Source organism: Anser brachyrhynchus (assembly GCF_964034855.1).
Source record: "Anser brachyrhynchus genome assembly, chromosome: 2".
NCBI classification, from domain to species: domain Eukaryota; kingdom Metazoa; phylum Chordata; class Aves; order Anseriformes; family Anatidae; genus Anser; species Anser brachyrhynchus.
In genome coordinates, this window is record NC_137695.1 from 83,637,900 (window position 1) to 83,664,661 (window position 26,762).

The 26,762-nt window shown below is 34.7% G+C and overlaps 1 long non-coding RNA gene across 2 annotated transcripts in view; it reads left to right on the forward strand.

Annotated features, from left to right (window-relative positions):
- The window catches only part of LOC308189848, a 60,304-nt gene that overhangs the window by 10,979 nt on the left and 22,563 nt on the right, over positions 1-26,762 (forward strand). The window contains exon 1 of one of the 2 annotated variants that reach the window (XR_013946646.1): positions 24,571-25,595. The exons of the other annotated variant lie outside the window; for it this stretch is intronic. This is a non-coding gene — a long non-coding RNA (uncharacterized lncRNA). Of the gene's footprint in view, positions 1-24,570; positions 25,596-26,762 lie in introns of those variants that run through there. 2 annotated transcript variants of the gene reach the window in all.

Genomic DNA, 26,762 nt, shown 5'->3' on the forward strand with positions numbered 1-26,762 from the left:
TCTGTCTCTGTCTCTCTCTCTCTCTCTCTGTCTTTCTTCTCTCTCTCTCTCTCTGTAAAATTTGTTTTCTATTTGCAGCAGAGTTTTGTCAATCACTATATCAACATTATCTTCTGCACATCCAGGAACTTCTCCTGTGGAAGTTTTGTAACTGGGATGTCTGGGAATGATACAAATGTTGAGGTAATCCTTTAAACGTGTGCATCACTTGCAGCTGCACATTGTCCTGCAAAAAGTTCCAAAGATTTGCTGGGGACAGTAACTGAAATTCATATTGTTTTAATTGGATTTGTCTTTGGAAAGACCTTTCTGACTTTGATAGACTTATACTCAAAATTGCATGAAGTGATTTTATTCTTATCATAAACAACACCTGCAACACTTTTTGCTATGAATCTGCTGCTGCAACACAGACATTGTCCTGTACCACAGCTTTAAGTGATGTGAGTGCCTTTTGGAGATGCTGTGTTATATGCAGGGGATGTTGTTCCTTGTTTGTGCAGAATGAGCTTGGATCAAATCCATTTTATTCTTTTCATTAAGCAGCAGCCAGAGAGAGAAAGGAGGTACTGTTTTTCTGTTCCTGCTTTTTGTGTATATTCCAGACAAGAAAATATCTGCCAAGACATTGACAGTGGGCTTTCTGCCCTTCAAAGGAGAGTGAAACTTCCAGCAAGAGAATAATTTTTATGTAAGTGAATTTAACATCTGTCAAATTTCTGGTATGACGCACATGAAGCTCATGCTATTATTAGGTCATTTTTCTTGAATGTTAATGTAGAGGTGCTACCATCAGTGGGCAGATGAAGATGTGATATGACTGAGCATCTTCTGAATGATAGAGGGCTGCCATTTGGACATGAATCCAGATAGACCAAAGAGTCAGTAAGTTTTTCTTAGTCAAGGAGAAAGTGATCCCAAAGAAAAAAGTGCTGCATATCACTACTCACTCTTGTGCTAAGGAGTTTCCCAATGGAGCTGGGAGTTAGAAAAGATGAAACTGTCAATGTAAAACTGTATGAATGAGTTACTGAGGCAGATAACTTGCTAAGAAAGGTATGGAGGAAATTCCCCTGTCTGTATTGCCTGCCAACCTGCTAGTCAAAGCTGAATTCATGCAATTTTGACGTCTAGTTTCTACTGGGAGTGAAAGGTACCAAATTCAACATTAGTAATTCTTAACAACATTTATTTTCTCAATGATGTTTTATTTTTAACATGTATTCTTTTGGATTTGCTTGTTTGAATAATATCTCTTTAAAAAACAACTCAGATAAAATGCTATCCAAATGAGAGTTATGATTGTTGCTTCAGTCGCTTTGTTTTGGCTGTGACTGACAATTTTACCTTTTGCTGAGGGACGAAGTAGTCACTGCTATTTTTGCTGTCTTCATGACAAACAAATGAGTCTATGCTGTAACAGGTCATCACTCATCTTGTCGCTAGGACAGTTATTGCACTTATTTTTCTTTGCAGAAAAGGACTGTTGCTGAGCACATGCTACCTCAGGCTACTGTGTAATGCCAATGTCAATTGAGCTCTGAGTCATAGAATTTTCTTTACTGTTTTTAAAAGCCCTTTAATGGAGATGGCACAGTAAGTTTTCAGCTAACAGAGCTTTTATTGCTAGCACTGTTTGGGCGCATTTCTGCCTTAGTAAATTGCTGCCACTTACTGCTGGATTTTGTTCTTTGAGGAAATTGACCTGCATAAATCCAGACAAATTTGCAGATCAGCATTCAGATTTTGGGTTGCAGTATTGAAACAAGGTCTACAACAAAACCGAATGCATCATTTCTTCAGAAACTGCAGTCCTGAAAATACCATTAAGGATGAACTATGCCCACTGAAAGTAATCTTATAACTAATATTTTACTCAGTTCTATAAGTACCTGGGATTTATTTATATGTTACAGGAGTAATTGCCATTCACTTGTACTGAAGAAACAAACAGTATTTTCTTATAGTTTTTGTGTTAATGAGATTTTAAAATCCCCCCCCCCCCCGAAAGTATGAAGTTTGGTGGGTTTTTGGTATTAATGTATATATCTTTACTTTGAGTTAAAACTTGTATGTCAAGACACCTAAGTTAAAGAAATTGGTAACAAACCTCAAAAATTTTTGAAAAGTTTTTATATTAGAATCTCAGCATTTGATTGATATAGTGACTTTATTGAGAAGTATATGTTAGATTTCTCAATTTTTATCCTAGACTTTAAGGAAAACTAAAGAAACACGCAAAAATGAATGTAATTTTGAAGAAGACTGCTAAAACACCCAATGTCTGAATAATACTTTTTTAATTAAAATGACCTCAGTGTGCTTTAAATTTGTGACTTGGGTTAATCTGAAATAAGGCCACTTTAAATATAAAAACAAATATGTCTACAGAGGAAAGTACAGTGCAGATTGACTAATACTCTACAATAATACTTTTAGTTAAATTAATTTTTGAGAATCGTAATAGAGACAATAACCTTATTCTGAAAGTTTTGTGCTTATGAAATAGTATTATTCAGTGGTGGTTCATTAGCTTGTTTTTTAGATTTGTGGGAGCGAGAAAATATACTTGCACACAAAACTGGTGAGTATAAAGATTCTTAATTCAAACTGCCCATGTATGAATTTAAAGTAGATTAGCTAAACAATTAATTCATGTTATGCTCTTTTGTCCACAATGATTTCAGATGTAAATAAGCCTTAAGGCCATTTTGAGTCTTAGCATAAGTTCATACAAGATTTTAATGCAGCTTAAAGATCATTTTATATATATATATTTTCTTAGCAGAAGTGTTTGAATGTTTTTTTAATCTATTTTTAATTATATATATATATATTTATTTCATGTATTCGCTTAAAACCTTACCTGGGCTCCAAAATTATAAGTTAAAAAAAGAAATAGCCTCAGAATGGCAGATTCTACATCACAATTTGCAACGTAGAGTGTGTTATGAGTCAGGTGGAGTATCATACACCTGGTTTTACAGTCATCATATCTGTATGATGCAGTAGTAGTACATCTTGAACAAAAGGAGATGAGCTTTTTCAAAATGAATTGCCTGTAAATACAATAACAGATGCATGTATTAGTCTGAGCCAAGAGCCCGAGTTTTTTCTCTTCTGTTTGAATTCAGTCATAGAAAAATTATGCCATATTGCATCTTTATATACAGTTAGAAATGGACCACCAAAAACTGTTTGGAAAGCATCAGAATGAAACTGACTTGATTAATTATTTCATAAAACTGGTGTAAAGGAGACAGTGAGAGCTCACTGTGGCATGGACCTGATGCTGGTAACATCAGCAAGAGCTTCTGGAGCATTATACATGCCAACTGACTTAATAACACTACCCCCATCATCAGCTGTCAAAGTGGTGACAGGTCCCAGTAGACCTCTGGGCTGTAATGAGCTCTTGGCTAAAATTTGATTTTCTGAATTGGGAATCTATCTGTGAACCTTGCTGTTCCTATACTTAGAAACCTTTTCATTTCTTCTCTGAATGATTTTCCCCTCTACAACCATTTGTACACAAACCAACAAAATCCTCTGGCTCACTATCTCCTTCTCCTGCTTTGTTTTTAATCCACATCACTTTTAGCATTTGTGCTGCCATTCAGAGTGAGTTCTGCTTTTGACTGTATGTCTACCATCACATGTAGGAGTACAGAGAAATGACTTCTCAGCTAGTGCCGAGCAGGAGGCTGTGGCACATTACAGCCCTGGCAAGAGGCTCCAGGTACCAAATAACTTAAATGCATCTTTATGCTGGCATTACTATATTGCTTCTGGTTTAGGGTTTACACTTTCGATTTTTCCACACTGCATTCATCTTATTCTTATCTTAGTTTATTTTACCCAGAAGACAAGAGGGGTATCATAGTATGCTATACTAACCGAAGTTCAGTTTTGCATGGAATGTTTTTTCAAACTTTGTTTCCTACCTAAGTTATGCCTTCAGTGCGGACAAACATTCTAGAAAGAACACAAAATTAATGTTATGAAATTATTAGGTTTTCAGGTTTTCAGATACTCTCTGGAACTTCTAAATCATGGATAAGTCAGTTATCTTTTCATGAATTTGGATCACTGATTTATGAAGGTGACAAACGCTGAAGTTAAGTAATAAAATTCTGTCAAATTCTTAATAGTATGTGAGAAGGAAATTAGGTGCCTTTATGTCTCACTCTTTGAAAGGAGAAACATTTTTCCCCCACTCTATAATGTCTCTCCTTTCACTTAGACAGAAAATAAATGTATTACTGTTTTATTATTTTTCAAAACATAATAATTCCTTACACCTTTTGGACCTACATGTCAATATTAAACATAGCAACTTATAATTTAAGAGGATTATTACAGTATTCTACATAAGCAGGTTAATTAATTCCCTAAGGGAACTAATGATACTGTGCTTTTGGTATAATCGTGTTAATTTCCTGACTGTGTATTGAATGTACAAGCAATTGGATAAATGCAATAATAGATCCTCTTAGAAATCTGTAAGATTCTGTAAAGTGTTAAATGTGTTAACTAGCTGCTTGATTTCATGCTGGCACCCCCTGTTCAGAAAGCAACAAAATTGGTTTACCTGTGCCAATTAGATTTCTTTTGTATCAGTACTGAACCCCTATTCAAAAGAATCTGTTGGCACTCCTTAGTGAGGAAGGAATTAATGTGTTTATGTTGAAACTTTGGATCAATCTATTTGTTTCCCTGGACTATCTGGCTTTTTCTGATGGAGTAATTGAATCCACAGCAAAAAATCATTAGTTCACACTGACAGGACCAAGAAAATATATCCTGATTGTTTTTACCATAGTTACAGTCATTTTACAAAGGTAATTGAGATGTAGTAGTATTATACCAAGGTTCTCTAACATGTAAGTCTAAAGACTAGCATCTGTGATAATCAATCAAATTATTTCTTTCCACCAGAATGAAATTTTGAGAACACCAGGCCAAGGCTAGGGAATGCATCTGGTATGTGTTTTTTAGACAGACTAGGTTTCTGTGTACCTTGAGTACTTGATAAAGAACTGAATTAAAGCAGTCCTTAATATTTTAAGGACTTTTTTTTTTTTTTTTGAGAGACACACCACAAAATTTTCACTTCTACTAATTTTGAGTAAGATGGCAGTTTTCATTTATTCGCATAAAGCAATATAAAGAAATAAAATATCTTACCTTAAAAACAATGCTATAACACACCATATTTCCCGAAGAGTCAGCTTGTACTAAATAACACACAATAAACATAAAAATCAAATATATTTTGACCAAAACTCATCCTCTGTCCTGTAGTGAACAGATACTTACAAATTCATTTTGCCAATAAGGTAATCCTCAAAAGCAAGGAGGATATTTTAGGATTTTAAATGAAGACAGAAATGCTGCCTAGGTTATGTTTTGTTACTCCTCTAGGCTCAGCCTCTTTCTTCTGATGGCATTTTTAAAACTACAAACATCAGTTTCAGTACTATTGCAGTTGCTGCTTCAATTTGCATAGAAACAGATGAAAACATATTAAGTACTCCAGTCTTTAGAAATACCAGGATATTTTAATCTGATCAAAGTCTTTTGAAATACAGAGTTATTTTAATCTGAACATCTGTAATCTGCATAAACCAAAGATAAATTAGTAAAAAAACAAAACAAACAAAACAAATCCCCCAAGTCTGACTAAAACAACATATCAAGTCTTATGAAGAAAATTTTATAACAGTTTTTTCTCCCCCACAGGTTTAAGAATAATGAAGTTTGCTTTCAGGTCCCCTGACTTATCTCCTCTCAAAACACATCACAATATTGTAAGGTTTTCTAGTAGTGAGTAAGCATTTATAAGCGTTCTGCTGATAGTAAAAACACTATTCTCATTATGTAATGTACCTTGGTTACAGAATTAAACACATTTATTAGGTTTATTATAATTTCCCTATTTTCTCAAAGTGTAATTACACAAGACAAGATTTCTTTCTTTCTTTTTCAAGTAGAAGACCCATTTGTTTCTAACTGGATTTGTTTGAAAAGCAAGTTGTTATACAATCTGAATTATAAATAGAAATTCAGGGAAGTTTCAAGGAAGATAGCATGAGCATGTTCCCTGAAAAAAAATAGTATGCAACTGTTTTAGAGAGATAGCGAATGAAATCATTCCTAAGCAAACCTCAGGAGACAGTACCACTCAAAAAGTATCTGTACATATTTGGAAGAAAAAAGAAACAAACAAAGAAAACAATAATAATAATAAAAAAGAAACTAATACACTCAGGGGAAAAATAAGAAAAATAAAACCAACATGTATTCTAAGACAATTGCTTCATACTTTTTACAAGGAAGGACTATGGAAGAGCTGACTGATAGCTCTCTGAATTCCCACTGCAGGTGGAAATACAACTTTGCTGGTCTGACTGCAGTGCAGTGGGTGTACTTAGGTGTCTTAAAACCTAAAACAGCTTAGGCCCATCAGTGGGAATAACAAACTGCCCTGTGATGCTGAGGACTTCAAAATCCCATTGATTATCTTTTCTGCATTTTTCTGAGACATGACAATCTCCTTCAGTATGGAATTCCCTTATAAGCATATTTTGTTAACTTTGACGCTTTCGTGTCTCTAAATATAAAAGGACGTTCCTTTTCTTAATCTGAAGGATGAGTGTACTCTTATAAGTGTGCTCATACGTTTAAATTCTAATTTTTACCCACATAAACTTAAGCATGTGTTTTTTTGTATTCTGAAATATAATTTACACGTATGATTCTCTTCATTGTAGTATTATTCTTCTGAGTTAAATTCAATAGTCTGATGTTTATACCTAAGTATTGCAATGTCCTTCTACTTTCTCATTCTGCTGTACTACTGTCAACAACACCAAGATTTTCCATAGCAAGCCATTTTCATTAGAATATTTATTCTTTTATAATCCTTAAATTTCTGGCAAATATATTTTGTTCTTGAATAGGTATTTTCTATTTGAATACTTCATATTTTGTATATATTATAGGAATTATTTTGTGCAGTGTATTTGTCTGAATTTCAGATATAATGCAATTTTACTATTGTCTGCTCCAAATGTCAATACATTGCCATGTGCCATGACTGAATACTATTACAGTTACTTTCTGCTTGTTTGCAATGACTTGGACAATTCTCATATTGATTAAGATAATAGTAGTTTTACATTATAATCAGACTTATGAAAATTCTTATTTCTGGAATTTGATAGCTATACAATTAACTTTTTTTTTTTTTTTAATTTTTTTAGGGGTTTGTGTGTTTACCCAGTTATTTGCAGTAAAATCCTGGATCCTTTTGGAAATCCTTCTCTCTGACAACAGCATATAGTGTTATGAGACAGGTATTGCATTTGGAGGTGTTACACTCTGGTTTCATAATATTATTTTATATTCTTTCTGTATTACTTGCCTATTGCTTTGCAAAGCAATAACAGATTTTATGTAAAAGAACAGAAAAAAGGCAAGGAGGAATCTTGATTTCAACCTGCATACTTTTTAATAAGCTATTTGATAACAAGTTTGAACTCTAATGTTAGCCTCTTTGAATATTGCTTTTATAGTGTTATCTCATGATAGAGAAAAAAAAACTTTGTAATCACTGCATTACAAATACCATTCAGAAGCAAGAGAATTGTATACATGTTTTATGTATACATGTTTTATGCCCTGCTTAGTGCTTTGAGAAAAGATTTTACAACCCCCCAAGGAAGCAATAGCACTGTATGGAACATGTAGGCCAAAGACAGGAGTTAACTAGTTTTTCAAAGGGTGAAATAAGTCAAACTTGGATTGTAACAGCAGATATCTATACTCTGGAATAAAAAGAGAAGTCAAATTTTAAATCATCAGTACTCTAAAAAAGTCTTTGAGTTTCTCTGTTGGGGAAACTCTTTGTTAACTGAGGTCAATCCTTACTGCACCATGAATAAAATGACCAAAAGCAAGTGATGCACTCTTAAGCAGAAAATAATGCCAAAGCTGGGGAAGACAGGGAGTCTACACGCATTGGCATATGTTAGTTCTCAAGTAACCATTTTTCTGTTTCAGTTAGTTAAATACATCTTGTTTGTTAAGTTAATTTCTTTTTGTGTATATGGGTGGGATGGTGAGGAAGAGGATATTGAGTTACAGGGATTAGGGATCTAGGGATTAATGACAAATAGAAACTTGAAAGTAGCTGGTCCTGGACTTTCTGTTTGTGGAATAGTGTAGAGATGCTGTAAAGAAGGTGTATTTTCTTTAGGAGTCTTGTATTTGGAAACAGGCTTATGCTCTATCTTCAGATCTGTTCTCTCTACTTCTCTCTCTCTCTATAAAATTTTATACTCATTCCTATCAAAGTTTTCCTTTTGTAAGCAATCCTGCCTTTTATAAGCTATTCTGAATAGCTGAAAAATAGCTAAAAAATCTGCTGATTTGTGGTTTTCATTATAGTTTTTCATTTCAGTTAAGTACATGTAAAGAATATTTTTATTGATTTACAAATAGAGGTATGCACATGTTTTCAATTTGATATTAAATATTTGAAATAATATATTGAGACGTTCAATAATGAGCAAGAAAAGGACAGGAATACATGCCATGTTAAGGAAAATGGTGCATCTTTGGCAAATACCTAAAAATAAAACTGCTTCTATAAAACTAATGCTTTTTTTACATGAGTGTTATGTACACCTAGGGCCTATCAGAATCTCTCACATCTTAGACCAAAGCTAACATCAGTGGTTTTCTGTTTAAAAAATCATGGATTACAGATAATGCTTGTGCTTCCTTTGCTACTCTTCCAAGCTCAGTGTTTTCAGAAGGGCAGACTGGCAGACCCCTATTATTTAAGAGAATATACTGGAATTTCTCTGGCCATGCATTTGTTCCAGACTTTTTTTTTTTTTTTAACAATTCAATGAAAGTATGTGTTCTACTGTGTTGAAACCACTTAGAGAAGAACCACAAGTACTGGGGAAAAAAAATAGTCTTGGATATGTGCCCTCTGAAAAGTGTTTAACAGTCTCCAACAACTGCACCATGTGAAATATATTTACCCTTATTGCTACCCTTTGAACAAGGAGACGTTAAAACTCTTGAATTCAAGAAGCGTATGCTACACAAAGCACACACCTCTGAATTCAAGAAGCGTATGCTACACAAAGCACACACCTCTAAAAGATTAGCAATTTTTATCTTCTTACATTCTTTCAAAGGAGCTGATTAGACCAATTATTTGTTGTATTTCAAACAGAGCTCAGTATCAGCATTGACTTCCTCTAAAAGCAAGCTGCAAGAACAGATGAGCATTTTTCTTTTTTCTTTGACAACCTGGTACTTTATGTATCAAATCTTTATTGGATAGGAACCAGCAGGGTCCCATTACAATCTGATTATGGCAATGAAAGCTCTGATACCATACCCTCATTTTTTTTTTTTAATTTAAATTTTGGTTTTCTGTCTTTAGTTGCAGTTTCTTTTCTATTAATATTTTCTTTCAGGTGCAAAGTGCACTGCTCAATAATCAGTATTCCTTTAAAACTTTAGCTGCATTTCAGTCTTTTATACCTTGCTAGAAACATATTTACTACATAGTATAAAAGAAATAGCATCTCCAGGATTTCTCTTCCTCCAAGTTTTAAATGTAGCAATAAAGCAAGTTTCTTATAGTGTGGCTAGACATTTGTATGTCTACTACATAAAATTCTATTACACTCTGAAGACATGATGTACACATATTTTCCTCTTAACTGTAATCTACCTTTCTGTTACTACCATCCTTGGGGCAGTCACTCATCTGTTGTACTTTTACCGTGTATCACCAATACCAAACCTAAGAAAGCGTGTAAGTTAAAAATCATAAGCAACATGTTAATTTGCCATCGTTGTCTTATATTCAGTAATTCTATGACCAATCAGCTCTTCAACAGTAATATTCTAAGTATGTGATTGTTGTCTGATTTAATCTTTTAACATGTAGGACAGCAGCCTAAAATCAGTTCTCTGCTATGCTTCAATTTTAAGGCTGTTAAGAAGAGTGAATAAAAACTCAAGAGATGTAATGTCACAGTAAGGGTCTAATAATCACCATAAAAGCAAGGTGCTCAAGTTACCCAACATGTTTTTATCTGCTGTGTCTTGTTTATTCCAAATTCTCTAGTTACACTTGCATCTGGGAGGCTAGTAAATATTTTTTTCCTTTTTTTTTTTTTTCCCCAGCTATATTCTCATTAATAACTCAGCCTTGGCATTTGTTTATAGAAATTACTATTCTTATCTCTTAAGAAGAATAATTTCCATGGCTGGAATTTTGTGCACATGCTTATAGTATGGATGCTTTTTCTCTTCCTCATATATAGCTTAAAACATAGATCAAGTTACAAGATTAAAATGGATCATGTGTTTATCTTTAAAAACTAAAAACAAACAAAAAAACCCAACCCAAACAAAAAAAAAAAACTACAATGACAAAAAACACACCTGTGGGGATGTCTAAGTTATCCCATGTAGTATCTTTGCTTTTATAAACCTCAAATTGGAATACATAAGTATATAAAGAAGTACTTATATTTAAGGGATAAGAAGCATTTTTTCAATAATAATTTTCTTTAAGCTTGCTCACCCTCTTTCAAAAATCAGTTCCAAATATATTGTTCCTAAGTCATGCCTGCCTAGTATGCTGCTTTAATCTGTTGTGTCCCATATTAAAAGTACTTCTGATAATCTGTTATAAATCTTTTCTTATTTTCTATGTGGTAGCTACGAATGGTTCCTCTGTTTCCTCTCTGCTTTTTTGCACACGTAGTGACTTCTAACATCGGTAAGGAACAAACATTTTACAATGGTTACAGTCGCAATATTGTAGTTTGAGAGACACTCATGAAGCTTATGAAGCAGGCTGTGGAGATAGATCTGCAAGAGAAGAGCAACCTCCCCTTGAAACTGGCACACAAAATTCCTGTTCTGAAATCTCAATATTTGCAGTTCTGAGAAAGTTATCAGTAAGTTCATTTCCTACAGCAAATACATCACTGTTCTATATAACGATGTTCATACAGCCCACATCTGCAATCTGTCACTATCCTATGATCAGGAATACAACTTGCATTTCTGTGAGTATTACAAAATGAAAAGTCAAGATAACTGTATTTTTAATATTGGTCCTGCCTTGAAACTACATGTTTCTGACCATGTTCTAGATTTCAGTGCCTAAAAGTTCATTTTCATTTTTTTTATTAATCTGAAAAAAAAATAAAATTTGCTGATGTCTGTCTCCATTTCAATGTCTGATACAAAAGAAAATTCACACAGTGTGTGACTAAACATTTTCTCTTAATGCAGTGAAGGTTCTAACGCTTTTTAATTCACCATGTAACGATAACTTGGGGAAAAATACTTATTCTCTACCCTTTGACTTGACTGAATTCAGAAGACAGCTAAGCACTAGATTCTTTCAGCATAAATGAAGTGAAAAAGCCATAGTTAGTATCATTTGACTTTCAATGCTCAATATATCTACCTAACTATCTATCTGTTTTATTTATCTCTATTGTAATACTTACAGATTTTGGACAAAAAGGTAGTTGATATAGGGAAAGAGAGTAGTGGACCAACATAAAATCATTGGTCACATAGTAACAAATACCATTATGACGGATGGACATTGATTGTAGAAGACAGACAGAAGTGTAGCATAGCGGCATGTCAGTGTAGTAGTATAGTAGCTACGGTATAGCTTATAATCTGTACCTTTGGAACAAGAACAGTATTGTACCAGTGTTGTATTGCTTTCTTACTAGAGAAAAACAAGTGTTTGTAAGGTGTATCTTTAAGAATTCCATTCAAATCTTCCATTCATGAAGAATTTGTTTTTGCGTATCCACTATGAGAAATAAAAAAAAAATGTGATTTTTTGGTTTTGGAGATAGGAGAAAATGAGTGGAATTTTACAACAGTAGTTAACACATAGCTGTTATATGATGTATGAAAAAATCTTGGACAAAAATATGACCAAGATGGTTATCCCATTCTCTGTAGAAAGAATTCCTATACATAGTGCAAGTAAGACATAATCTTCAGAAATATAAAAAAAGACATTGTATATGTATCTGTAGGTTTAGCTGTGATTTTCGTTGTTTCAAACTCTGTAAGTATATATGAGGACTAGTTGATTGATCCATACTTCAATTACCATCCATTGCAATAGTTAAGGAGAATTAAGCATGTGGACAAATAAACTAAATTGGTTTTGCAGTCTTGAACCCAGAGAAAAAGCACTGTAACAATATTAGTCTATTTAGTTTCTTGTGAATGCAATCAAACAGTAGTAACAACTTTCCACACCACACTTCATACCTCAGCCATTTTCCCACATTTAAAATAAATTAATATTCAAATACAAGTGACAAAGGGAAAAAAGTATTCTTTTTACTTTCACAAACTTCAGTTAGTCCCATTGATTGAAATAATGTTAGTAGATCTTTCTAACGAGTGAGCCAAAAGTAAAAATATTTAATTTTCTTATAATATTATTCCTTTTATTTTTATTTTTAAATGTTTATTACACAATCACACTCAATACAAGGTCCTTCTTAAATATATCTTTATAAGCTATCTGCAGTAGATTACCATATCATGACCCCAAACTGAATTTAAGTATGCAGATTTGGAAAAGAAATCTTGTAAAGATGGTGTTTATTTGAAATTGTTCTACTAAGGGTAAAATAGAATTTATTTTACCAGGCATTTGCAAAATGTCACTGTTTTAAGAACTGATATTTAAACAGTTATTTTTTAAACTTTCCTAAATAATGTGAATGTGAAAAATGAGTTGTAGAATACAGCATGTGAAAAATTACTTTTCCTTAGCTAAACTACTCTAAAGTAAAAATCCAGGCCTTTTAATTTTTCTTTTTCAAGTTTTCTGACTCAGAAAATTAGAAACAAAACAAAATAAGCATTGTTTCAGTTGAACATTAATATCATAATTTAAATGATTTAAAAAAATATTTGTACGTTTACACTATCACTACAAAGATGAATAAGTGTATTCAGAAAGGTTCAAAATCAAGTGCATTAATTCTATAAAGACATTCTCATACAGCATGAGATTGCACTTTCTGAGATAGGATATCCATTATAGACCTTTACTTCCAACAAACCTTTGAAAGTACGGAGTGCTCAGTCATTTCATTTTGACAGTTTTGTAGGTGATTTCCATAAGGTTAAAATGTTGACCTTTAAGTGATGTCAACACTTCCAATTATTGGTAGAGGGTTACAAATTGTTCAATGCCAGTATTTTTAATTTAGCTTATACAGCTGAAGCTAGGAAATTGCCTGGTTTGCCAATTAGAGGTGTTAATATGACAGAAGAAATGAACAGAAAAAAGACACTGTACATGTGATTATAGGTGGTGGATGACACTGCCTGCAAATAAGGCTGTGTAACCTTCCAAGTGCAGCCAAAATGGCTTGAGTTTTAAGACTAAGTGTAGAAAAAATTGTATTTGTCCTCCTATTGTGAAAAGTGACATCTTTTCTTACCTATAAAGGTTCAGTCCAACAAGAAACCTGCAGTCCTGCCAGGACCTGGACCTTGCCTCTTTTGCTAACCTCATTAAAGTCCGTTCATCATCAATCAAATCTTCAATTATAAGCAGAGTGCAGATGGCAGTCCTGAATGACTTCCTGCATCTTAATAGGTGAAATCTCAGATGACTCTTTCCATACTGGCCACATGACAGTTTTTCTCAGTTTACAGTGCTAAAAGGTCCAAACTCCCTGATGTTCTCCACTGTTCTACAAGATTACAGCAAGAAAATAACATTTACATCCGGTCTCTGGATGTTCTCTCTCTGGACAGGAAAACAGTTCTCTCTGGACAGGGAAACTAGCAGGTGCTGGACCTCAGACCAATGTTCACGGATACCAGATACGTCAGGGAAAAGTAAGTGACTGTTTCCTAATCAGTGCCATGTGACAGTCACAAAAACGGCAGAAGTTCTTACCTAAAACGGCTGAAACATATAAGCACAAGGGGTGTGGGTTGCAGGGAATGCCACACGTCGACACAAATGAGAGCACCTACCACTGGTGGTGTGTTCAAGAAGCAAAACTGCAATCCCAAGGGTGGGAAAAAAACACTGTGAGGGAAAGGCAGCTTGCCATCACTATATGGGTGAGTGAGATTAGAATTTTTGAAAATCATAGAAGAGTTTTTAGGAATTTTTAGGTCTTCATTAAAATTTTCTAAGTCTCTAGGACTGTTTATCTGTTACAACGTTGATCCTGAATGTACAGGTCAATGATAGTAGGCTAATTACATATCATTAATAAATCAATAAAGCATTTCACTACCAATTTGTTTTAAACTGCATGAAATGAACAGTTTTCCAATGATCAGGATTTCCTATGTGCCTTCCGCATTGGTGTAAGTCAAGTAACAACTTAGTTTGTACTCTAGCAAGGGTCAATATTCCTAGAAAATCCTATGGCTTTGATATGAAATATTTTGATGCCAGTTCATCGAATTTCTTGTTAGTTTTCTCCAAAACATGGGAAAAAACACACCAATAAGTGTCTCGAAAAGAACATTAATCAATTTTGCAAAGTCAAACACTGAAAATTTGGCATATGAAAAGCCAGCGTGAGATAGTGCATTTTAAATGTTAAAATGTTAACAAATAAGGACCTAAATAAATACAGGCAATTATTTTCAGCACTTTCTAGCATATGGAGGATGACTTTACCACTCACCAGTATTCATATTATGGTAAGAATTCCATCTACTTATGGGTATTAATTGGCATTTTAAACGCTTCTGTCATAACATGGAATAAAAATTGTCTGAAAAACAGTGTTGCTCATCCAGAAAAACATTTAATGAAAGTGTAGTCAGCTCAGTGACAAGCATGTATACTTTAATGTGATCTGGTTTTGCAGGTAAAAAAATTAAGGCAAAGTCAGCTAGAGACATTTCCAAAATCACAGAGGACAGAAATGAATATAAAAGAGAAGAATCAAGCTTCACATTTTTTTTAAATAATGTTCCCATTATATTTCCAAAATATTAAGAACATATACACTGCTCTGTTTTCCAAAAAAATTTTCATGTATGTAGTAGTGAAAAAATGTATACTCTTTGTGGGCCTGCAGATCTTCTAAAGAATTTGTAGAGACTTGATAGAACAGTCAAATATATTTTTCACATATTGAACAAACTTCACTTATCTCAGTTTCTGGGTAAAGTATTTAAAGAACAAAGGAATTTTGCATTCCTCTTTCTGATCCATTTATAGAATTCTCAGACTCTGATTCTGTTCTTTCTTGTTTTCTGATTTTTATTTTTATTTATTCTAATGTCTTTTTTTCCTACGTACATGTTGGACAAGGGGAAAGGGAATAGGAAAAAGTATTTCTTTTCACTGGCACAACTAAACCTACCGCTTTAAACCTAAGCTGTCATGTCCAAAAACTGTCATGTCCAAAAGCACTAACTTCAAAAATCCTGTCTGCTTTTTTAGCATGCTTAGAACATCACTCATGTCTCTACTTACTTTGCTTGGGGAACCTCAGGTGAACTATTCCTATTAAAGAATCAGGGTCTGGACTTTATTTCCAAATAAAAATCATTTGGTTTCATGTAGAAACAGAGATATTCACTGTGAATGCTTACTACAGAATATCACTTTTTTTTTTTTAAACATCTTTGGCTTATGTAAGAGTACCCAAAACTTCTTGTGATTGTAAATGTGACTTTTACATCATCTTTGTTTACTGAACAGCCTTCTTGTGATACACTTGTGAACAAGACCAACATGATTGTGTGATCCACGGGAGGGCTGATGAAGATATTCTCAATAAATTACTAAGTCTAAGAACCAGCAGCTTAATAATGAAAATCTACAGACTATGGAAATGTAGGCTAGTTTACATAATAAAATAAATCAGAAGCTCGAGAGCCTATAAAGTTTGTTCTAATTTATTGAGAGTAATAAAAGGAAAAAAAAATGAACTAATAAACTAAACATATGATGATTAAGCAACTTTGGACTGAACAAGTTCTCTTTGTAATAGCTCATGATATTCACATTTTACTTTGTAGCATATTTATTTGATTTTTTATGACACTGCATAATCACACAGTATAAATTGAATCACCCCATCCACTCACATGGAATCTAAGCTCAAGTACAAATATAATTGCATACTAACCATGTTGTAATTATATGGTCATTATCTAGAGAACAAAATGTTATAAAACTTTAATAACCTTGATATTATTTCTTTTCATTCAAAAACATGGAAGTAAACAGATTATGTGAGATACTAATACAGAAGTCACTTATCTCACAGAAATATTTTTCTCAGAATTTGGCAGTAAGTACAGAAAATGAATGGAAGTCTTACCATAATTCAGATTAAAAACATTCATTTTACTTGCTGCCAGATAGTTCAGGTAAAAATACAAAAATAAGATGTTGATATTACTAGCATTAATATCAATTTCTCTCTGCTCCATCTCTTTCTGCTCTTCCTTCTCTTCACCCTGTATTGTGACACTTCTGTTTTCTTTCCCAGGAAAATGATGAAGAGCCTAATTGCTATTTTACTACTGAAATAGCTAAATTTAAAGTTTAAAGAGTTAAATTAGGAGCATAAAGGTTTTGGTCCTTCTTTTCTAAGAGACATATGTATATAATGAAACTTCAGTTCTTTCTTAGTTTACCTTTGAATTATAGGTTTATTTTCGTTAATTACCAAAAACATAGATGCAGTGCTAATCCAGAGGAGTTTTTTAAAGTTGGTCACTGTTTCTTGTCTCTTTCCCTATTATGAAAATATGAGATACATAGAATAATTATTGACATTGAATCATCATCAAAGGCATGCTGTAAGGTATAGATATGTGCACAAACCTGATCATTAATAACCTGTCACAAATCACTGAAAATTGAGCTGAAAAAATGACTGCAACATAAATATATTACAAAACGTTATTTAAAATTCAAACAGCAATCCTGTGTTTCCATGTAGATTCCTTTGACTAAATTTAACTGTGAGTTCTGGTTAGTTGTATTAAAGTGTTCATGTTTAAGCTACATAAAAATCTTCCCCTCTATTCTGTACTATACAACTGGAAACATGGCTTAGCAGAGGTATTTCTTAAACACATTATTTTTCCTCAAGAGCTTTGGGTCTTGAAAATAACTTGAGTCCTAAGAGACATCTCCACTCATCTGCATGAGCTCTTTTGTGACTCTATAGGGCAAAAAACTAGTTCATAAAAAGATGAAGTGATGCAGCAACAGTTCTAAAGCAGGCTTCATGGGGAATATAACTCAGATTGCTGCAAGTCTCAGTCAGTGCAAGCACAGAGTCATATTTTCAGCATGTATTCATATGCCACTAAAGATTTCCCCAAAATGAAGCATCGTTTACCATCCCCATTATTCTGAGTAGTTACATTGTGAGAGGCAATGCTAGAAAGCTCCTTTTCATGTCTTTGAACAGTGCTTTCTTTTCACTGTTTTTTCACCACTTACTGTGTTTCACTTACCATATATTATTTTTATATGAATATCACCCTCATGGTTATCAGACAAGAAAACTTAAAAAAGTATTTTTTAAATAAACAAAAAACAGCATTTCACAATCCTAATTGAAAATTTGTATAATTTTAACTTGCAAAGACATGAAAATCTGCTGTCTTCAGTGAATTCAAGAACTTATTGAATACCTTCACAAGAGTGGATTTTCTCTTCCTATTGGGATTTACATAATCATTTGGTATAATTATCTGCTTTTGTTTTGTGATGTTCTATGCAGGAAAACAAAAAAGCAACACAATGATCTTTATCTTTGAAAGCAAAGAACAAACAGACAAAAGTATTAGTTCACTCCTTTTAAACTCCAGAGGTGAAGACAAGAAGCTATTAGACAAAATTTTAATCAATTGTCACATCCCATAATACAAAAATGAAGATGTAGAGCAGGGAAGCAAGACTTTGTTCCAAATTACTGTGTTCTGGATCGCTTTCATCTTTGCAACATCAATTTTCAATCATGAATAACCAATGTTATTTAAACTTGTGTCTTGCTACTAAAATAAATGGCAATGAATTAACATTTGTTTTAGACAATAACAGCTGGAATGCTAAACATCGGTTCATATGGCAGCAGAAACAGTATATATAATGAGCAAAATGGCACAATGGAAAAACATTTTTTTGCTATCACAACTTCTAACAGTTTTCAAAAGAACAATAAAACTAGAAACCATAGATCCACTTCTGAGGTATGTTTTCTGTAAAAATAACCTTTGATGTTTAAAAAAGATATAGCGATATGTGGTATGTGTCCGTAGTTCTTTTCAGATAAATTTAAGTACATGTATGCAAAGCAGAACCAATGATAAATTTGCATGTAGCAAATACTGGAATAAAGAAACAAATAGGGAGTAAAGCTGTTCAGAACAGGCCAGTAGTGCCAGTGAATGAAAGACTGTTAAGCACTTCATGGTGTGAAACATGCTATTAAAAAATGCTACACAATGCAGTCATTTTTATTCTCTTCTCAACTGTAATAATGGGTTACAGCTAGGCCAAACATTTCACATGTAAATGAAGTCAGATCCATTAAGTAAAAGAATTTGACCTTGTAAAGATGTAATAGAAGATCCTTATGGCAGAAGATGGCTGACAATGGACAGGAGAATATTCTGTATCCTAAAGGAAGTCAAGCTGTGCACCATCATGAGCAAAATAACCACTAAATTTAAAATGAAAATTGTTTAACTGGACAATTCTTAAACAAAAATCTATGCAAACTGGTGTTCTATACTCAAGCTTGGAAACTAGTTAAAGGACATTATTCTATGCTGGCAATGTGCGCTTGCAGCCCAGACAGCCAATTGTATCCTGGGCTGCATCAAAAGCAGAGTGGCCAGCAGGTCAAGGGAGGTGATTCTCTCCCTCTACTCCACTCTTGTGAGTACCTGGAATACTGCGTTCAGCTCTGAGGTCTCCAGCATAAGAAAGCCGTGGTCCTTGTCAAGGACCTTGCCTTAGCAGCTGTGGAGGGAGAATGAGAGGCAGCAGTACTCACCCTTCCCCTACATAGGGTCCCACCTCCTCAGCAGTATATGAGCTCCAGCATTTCTCTTCTGAGAAAGTGTTTTCCATGGTTGTTATGTCTAGGAAGCCTCAGCACCTGTGAGGAAGAAAGAAGTGTCAGATTCTGCCCTTACTCTCACCGTCAGTAGGTATTTTCTTTAAATATCTTATTCCCCCCAAAAGTTTACTAATAAGTGGTTCACTAACACAATTGTGTCATAGTTATAAAGGTGACAGTTGAAATCAATGGATTTTAACTAAATTTCTTTCTTTTTCTTTCTCTTTTTTTCTTTCTCTCTTTCTTTCTTTCTTTCTTTCTTTTTCTTTCTGTCGTCTTTCTGTCTTTCTGTCTTTATTTCTGTCTGTCTGCATTTCTGTCTTAAAGCAAAATTTTAGGGCAGCTTTGTGAAAGGGGCTGTGGAAAGCACTCATTTGAATGGTCTACTGGGAAAAATGTGGAAAGACTGTTCAAGCTTGACAGTATTCTGTTATTTAGGGCAATGGTATATCCATAAATGAAAAATGTTTGTGAGTCTGTTTTCTTTAAAATGCTTAAATATTTTTTCAAGATCAATATATATTTACGGTTACACATATATCCAAAGATGTCAGCAGTCCTGTTGTCTCATTTCTGACAAGTCACAAGAAATATGGTCAAGTGTGTTTTCTATCTATGTCACTGACACAAATGATTCAGTATTTCAGTAAGTAAAAAAGTTGCTATATGGTGTTTGTCCAAGAGGACATGAAATGGATTTTTAATGTTCAATTCATAGGAGATACTATTTTTAAAACCAAGCCATATGCTAGAATGAAACCTGCAAACCTAGAAAGAATATTTCAATAGTGGATATACTCTTACCTCATCATGTGAGACAAAAAGACCTTTTCCTTTCTGTGGAGGTGGGAAGAGTGAGATGACTATGGAAATTTCTCCCTACCTTCAAGTGTTGTGGCTTTGTAGAGCTGCTCTTCTTGCTGTTAAAAGGTGATGACTGGCATAAAGCAAACGTCCCCGAGCACAGCTCTCGTTGCCTCCCATCCTTTGGCAACTGTAACCAAAGTGGCAACACCCATGCCCAGCCCAGTGTTCCTCCTGACATCCTCTGGGAAGGACCTCTGGAGTGGGGCTGGTGACACCCATTAGGGAGGCAAAAGAAGGAAGAACCTGAGGCTACAAGGTTGTGGACCGTGCTTTGATTTTATTTTAATATTTTATTTTATTTTATTTATTTATTTTATTTTATTTTATTTTATTTTATTTTATTTTATTTTATTTTATTTTATTTTATTTTATTTTATTTTATTTTATTTTATTTTATTTTATTTTAATTTTATTTTATTTTATTATTTTATTTTATTTTATTTTAATTATATTTTATTTTATTTATTTTATTTTTTGGTGCGCGTTGTAGTTGTATAGAGACCATTTCTGGCCCCAGAGCACTGCAGAGGCCCATGACTTTCATCTTTCTTCATTCAAAGGTCTAGGGTAGGTCAGGATGACAGATGCACGCGTTCAGTTACAGCAGAACTGTGGGCTTACGCACCTGGACCACCGTAACATTTCTGGTTTCAAATGGCATTGCTCAGTGCTGTGGTGAGAACCAGTATGCTGACCTGCCAGAAAAGAGTTGCTTGTATGTCCCCCCCAGCAACAAATCCTTATGTGACTGATCCTTAGCCCTCTACTGGACCTTTCTTTGTGTCATTTCCTAAAGGGATTAAACACACAAGTATATAATAAGGGCCATTCCTGGGAACACTAGCCTTTGCTTTTATAGCCTGCTGGACTGAGCAGAGGCACTGTATGCGAGAGCATAGCCTGCTGGGAGGCTGCTTCAGGCAGAGAAGCAAATCGTGGTGCAGCTCATGTTGGTATTGCCTGGAGGCTTCTGGTCCCAGTAGTCACCCCTGTGTCTACATCTGAACTTTTCTGCTTCACGAATTCATTGGCTGCTTTGCCTTAGACAGTGAAATAACCTGTATGCACTGGAGAGTGCAGGGGTATTGGAGCAGAACAGCAGAGGAAAGAAGAGTTCACTCAAAAGAAGAATGCAAATAGACCTTGCTATTTCAAAATATAAGTCAGGATTCAAGAAAGCATCTTCACAAAAGCATTTAAGCAAAGTTGTAAAACCTATAGATCCTCCTCCTATTCCACACTACTTCTAAGTAGGTGATATTTCTTCTTTAAAGACTAAGAAAGAAGGCAAATCATTTACTTACATTTTTAAGTATTTAACATCTACCATGGTAATGACGAAAAGTGACGTGGAATTCATGCCTAACAGACAATTAGGGGCACAGATGGCAATTTTAATCCTCTATACATACAGATCACCAGCATTCAAAATTATGTCTTGTGTCAGACACTTATATACATATATATATATATTTGACAAAAACAATTGCCTTTTTGAGGATGACATGTAAGCAGCGCTGCATTTTAAAGAAACACAGTTCACTTTGACATGAGGAGGTGGAAATTGCATATTAACAAATTTTATTTCACATAAAAATGTTCCCCTTCCTCTAATTTTAATTAAAATCTTGTTTTTCATTCCACCTATATACTTTAATTACAGAGCAGCAGAGACAGCATATTTATAAGTCACTGAATGAGTATCAGATAATTGGAATGGAATGGAATGGAAACAGAACAGAACAGAACAGAATAGAATAGAACAGAATAGTTGGAAGGGACCTTCAAAGATCAACCAGTCCAACTGCCTGACCTCTTCAATGCTAACCAAAAGGTAAAGTATATTACTAAGGGCATTATCCAAATGCCTCTTGAACAATGATAGGCATTGGACATCTACCCCCTCTCTAGAAAGCCTGTTCAAGTGTTTGACCACCCTCATGGTAAAGAAATTTTTCCTTATATCTGGTATTTCACCTCCCCTGGTGAAGCTTTGTGATGTTCCCACACATCCTGTCATTGGTTACCAGGGAGAAGAGTCCAGCATCTCCCTCTCTGCTTCCCCTCCCCAGGAAGTTGGTCGTCTCCCTCTACCCTGCACTGGTGTAGCCTCACCTCGACCACTGTGTACAGTTTTGGGCACCACAATATAAGAAGGACATAAAGCCATTAAATATCATCCAAAGGGGGACAGAAAAGATGGTGAAGAATCTGGAGAAGATGTATGAGGAGTGGCTGAGGTCTCTTGATTTGCTCAGCCTAGAGAAGAGGAGACTGAGGGGAGGCCTCTTGGCAGCCTACAGCTTCCTCATGAGGGGGAGCAGACGGGCAGGAGCCGATTTCTTCTCTCTGGTGACCAGCGATAGGACATGAGGGAACTGCATGAAGCTGCATCAGGGGGAGGTTCAGGCTGGATATTTGGGAATGGTTATTCCCTGAGAGGATGGCCAGGCGTTGGAGCAGACTCCCAAGGGAAGAGGTCATGGCAGAAAGCCCGTCTGAGTTCAAGAAGCACTTGGACAATGCTCTTAGACATAGGGTTTGATTTTTCGGTGGTCCTGTGTGGAGCCAGGGGTTGGACTTGATGATCTTCCAACTCAGGATGTTCTGTGATTCTATGAAATTAATCATGACTCACACACAGAGAAGAATGAGCTAAATTATTTCAGGAACAGCCTTGTCCCCCACTGGCTTGCACAGTGCCTTGGATGCCTTCTCTCTTTGTTTTGTGAATGGCTTTCTGCAACTCCATAGGCTGCTTTCCATTGTACCCCTTCACCCAAGGGCCAGGGGAGTCTTTCCAGAGTATCTGAGGCAGTATTTTTCCCCACTATTCCCATGCAGTTGCTCTCGTGCTGTTACTACCATGGCTTTGCACCTGTAAACCCCTATGGCATTGCTGTGATAGTTCTCATGGGAAATGATTTCTGCTGATAACTTCTTTCATACACCCTTTTTCCCAACCTATGGTTGTAGCTTTTGGTTTACATTTAGGGAGGCAATAATGTGCATGGAGAGAACTTAACAGGCAAGGGACTTGCAGTATCTGCCCTTGATTTAAGCATGCTTCAGTCAGCACTAACCGCGTCTCCTTCTCCTCACCCTCTCTCCTTCTCCCCGCCCCCTCCCCTTCCCCCCCCCAGCATTCTTGTTTTTCATTTTCCTCAAAAATAACTTCCCTGCTAATAAATCTTCATGCATGTGAACTTGTTTCCATCCCCCTTTATTTAACCATGGATAACCACCTTGTGCCAAAATGACACAAAACTGAAATCTGCTATCTTGCCATATGTTAATTAAGTCAAGAAATTTGTATACAGGCACAGTGAATTGATTCAGATGTTTTGTGATATTCCAAATGATAGCAAACAACAATATATTCCATCAGCACTTGAACTAAAGCTGGAATATCTATTGTATTTTTTTAAGTGCTTGAAATGTTAGATCATGCCATATGACACAGACATCTCATGAAATGATTGGGCACTCCAAGTGTGACTGTAAGGTCTATATTATATTGCAAATAACATTTCAACATATTTTTCCTACCTGTATTAATATTTCAATTATATATACAGAAAGTTATGAGAATCTTGAGAAGCTTTGATAAACAAAACCTTTATTATTTCCAGAAAAGAAATGAATACTACTCTGAGAACAGAATTGGGCACAAGTTTTCAGTTAATGTTATAATTAGATAATAAATCTTATAACACTAATTTGTTTAATTAATATGTGCAAAGAAGGAAATCAAACTGATTTAACTGTATCTTTTAAAGACATTTTTTTAGTTTGGGAGGTGATGATACTCATTCTGGGATACTTATAAAAAGAAGTTGATGTAATGCTCCTGTCACTAGCTTTATAAGTTTGCAAAAGTTATGTTTAAATTGATGGAAAAAGTTTCAAATATATTGCATGACATAAAAGCTATATATATATATATATTTAATAAGAATCAGACACTTTAGGGGAGAATATCATATTTGCATGACAGTCTTTGCGTCTGCTTTTCTGGAAAAAATCTGATATCTCACTTTATTCCTAACTAAGCAGTAAATTGTAAGTGTGAAAGTCTGATGTACATGTACATCATATAGAAGATGGTGTATGGAATAAAGATTTATCTGGCCAATTTTTATCTAGCAATCAAAAACATTTCAATCAAGTCATTTCAAATCTCATGAAAGATGATGCTTACTGTGCTTGGTTGATCCAAACACATTTCTATAAATTGATGACCATATTTAGGCACGAGAAATTCTACTCCTCAAAAAAAAAAGGTCAAAAAAAAATCTTACCGTTTCAAGTCTGTCTTGATTTATTATCATAATGGATAAACTCATCATTTTGTGTCAAAAGTGATATTTAGAAACCCTTCTTGCTCTAGTATGTATCTCAGTTGTCCTTTTCTTCCTTGTTCCTTTGCAGCACCTCCTAGGTAGAGCTGGCTGAAATGTTGGCTTCCTATTCTCTGAGATGTTTCCATATCAAAAGCTCAAGATTTGTCCAGGTGCATTTAAATCCCTTTTGTCTTGATTTTTCAGGGGAAAAAAATAATAATAAAAAAGAAGATATTCCAAGGAAAATTAAACAAAAGCAGCCCTTCCCTCTCCAGTAGGGAGCTGTCCCGTTGGGCTGTTAAGTAGCTCCCTAGACCCCATGCAGTGTTCCCAGCCTGATATCACCTGCATGGGGCTGCAAATCCTGGCTCTGTAGCACCCAGATGTTTTGTAAGTGGAGATCCCAAGACCAAACTTCACACCTTGGTATAACAGTTTTGTTCCAGACCCACACATCCTGAAATCAGGGTCTCTGGAGCAAGGCATGTGAGGTATAATACTGTCCCAAAGTAATTGATATTGATGGCAATGATGAAACATCCACCTCGTCATGATTCTAACAAGTCACTGGAAAACTGTGCTATTTTTCCCTATATTAATTTTTTCATCCCAAACATCTCTAACTGCAAACATCCTCTGCTTCAATTTCCTTCTGGCTGCTACCATCTCTGAAGCTTTCTGTGCACCCTTGGCTACTCACTGTACTGACAGTAACAGCAGGAGCTGTGCCATTCTATGCCTACAGTGTAATCTGAAGGTATCAAGCTAAAGGAGATTTACCTAATCTGTTTTTAAATTACACAGTTCTGGCATCAGATAGTACTATTTTGTAGAGTTGAATGGTCATTACTGAAGCATAGAAATCTGCCATAAACACATTTCAGGGGATTTTACATTGGCTCATGTTCTGAGTGCTGATAAGGATTTGGAGCACATTAAGATGGTCAGGAGATCTGTATCAAAAATTGTATTTCTGACTTGAACTAAGATATTCTTGTTGATACATCAGCATTAATATTCTGCACTTGGAGGTGTGTGGGGGTGAATGTGTCTATGTAAGAGCTCCATTTTAAGCAACAGGCCCTCTCTGGTTGAGTCTTAAGTACTTTTACCATGTTTATGCAGTATGGTTATCATTACTATTCTTATTTTACAGGCAGCAGTATCTAAGGACAAAAAGGTTAAGGTACTGGAGTATAGTTGAGCTAAGACAGTAAGTCAATATCTATATTTTTAAATGACTGAATTTTGAACACCCAAAATATTGACCTCTGTATTAGACTTTTTCTCCAACATAAACATCTGTGAGCAGTTATCCATGTGTTCCTGATTAAAGCCATTTAAAATAACTCAGTGGCTGCAGGTCTGTACCACTGTACCACCAAAAAGGTTAGATGTTGCCCATATATACTATATTTTTACTGATATATTTTCAGATATGCTCTCTTTTATATTCCCTGTTTTAACAGTAGACAGGAAGCTATTCTGCACAGTTTCAAAGGACGTTTGTGTCTGACTTCTAATGCTGTCTTTTCCTAAACATGTAAATGACTGTGAAGTTTCATTTCTAATAACCTGTAAATTCCTCTGAAAATTGCATATCAAAGGCATTGCTAGAATATATAGAACAATGGTCACACTGTATAACAATAGAAGGTATATTTAAAAATAATATCCATGTCACACTAAGATTATTCTTTACAATATAATCTAAATAATAAAGAATGATAATGCTTAGTAAAGTAATTCATATTTTCATAACTATTGCAGATGATTCTATTAAAATAAGTCATCTATTCCAATACTTATTCATTAGTAGTTGTGTTGAGTCTCTTTGACATTTAGTTATTCAATTCTCATTTACATTCCCTGGTACCTTTCCTGTATTCACAACTTCACAACTTATAAATACTAGAATTAGGCTTAATTTTTTTCCCCAAACCCATTTTCTACCAGAATTTCGTGCTTTATTTCATACATCATTTACAGCCTGCTGTATTGTAGCCACAAAGACACTATGCACACTATGTAAGTTGCAAACACAAAAGCAAACTAGAAAGCAGTATCCTTTTATATTTGTGGTCATGGTTCTGTTGAGAATGCCACTGATTACATGATAAATATGGTTACTTTTTGCCTTAAAAGCATGTCAAGGATTTTGGTAGGGTGTATCACAATGGTATTGCTATTCTGTGAATGGCTTACTGACATACATCAGAAAAGAAGAGAAATGAACAAGACACCCCAATCAAACACTGCATGTTGGTGCACTGATTCTACACAGAGCTCCCAAAAATACAGACATAATTTCTATGGAAAGGTTAATCAGGAATCTAAGCAGTTTTGGAAGCAAGAAAGGATGTTTGCAATTGTGGCAGAA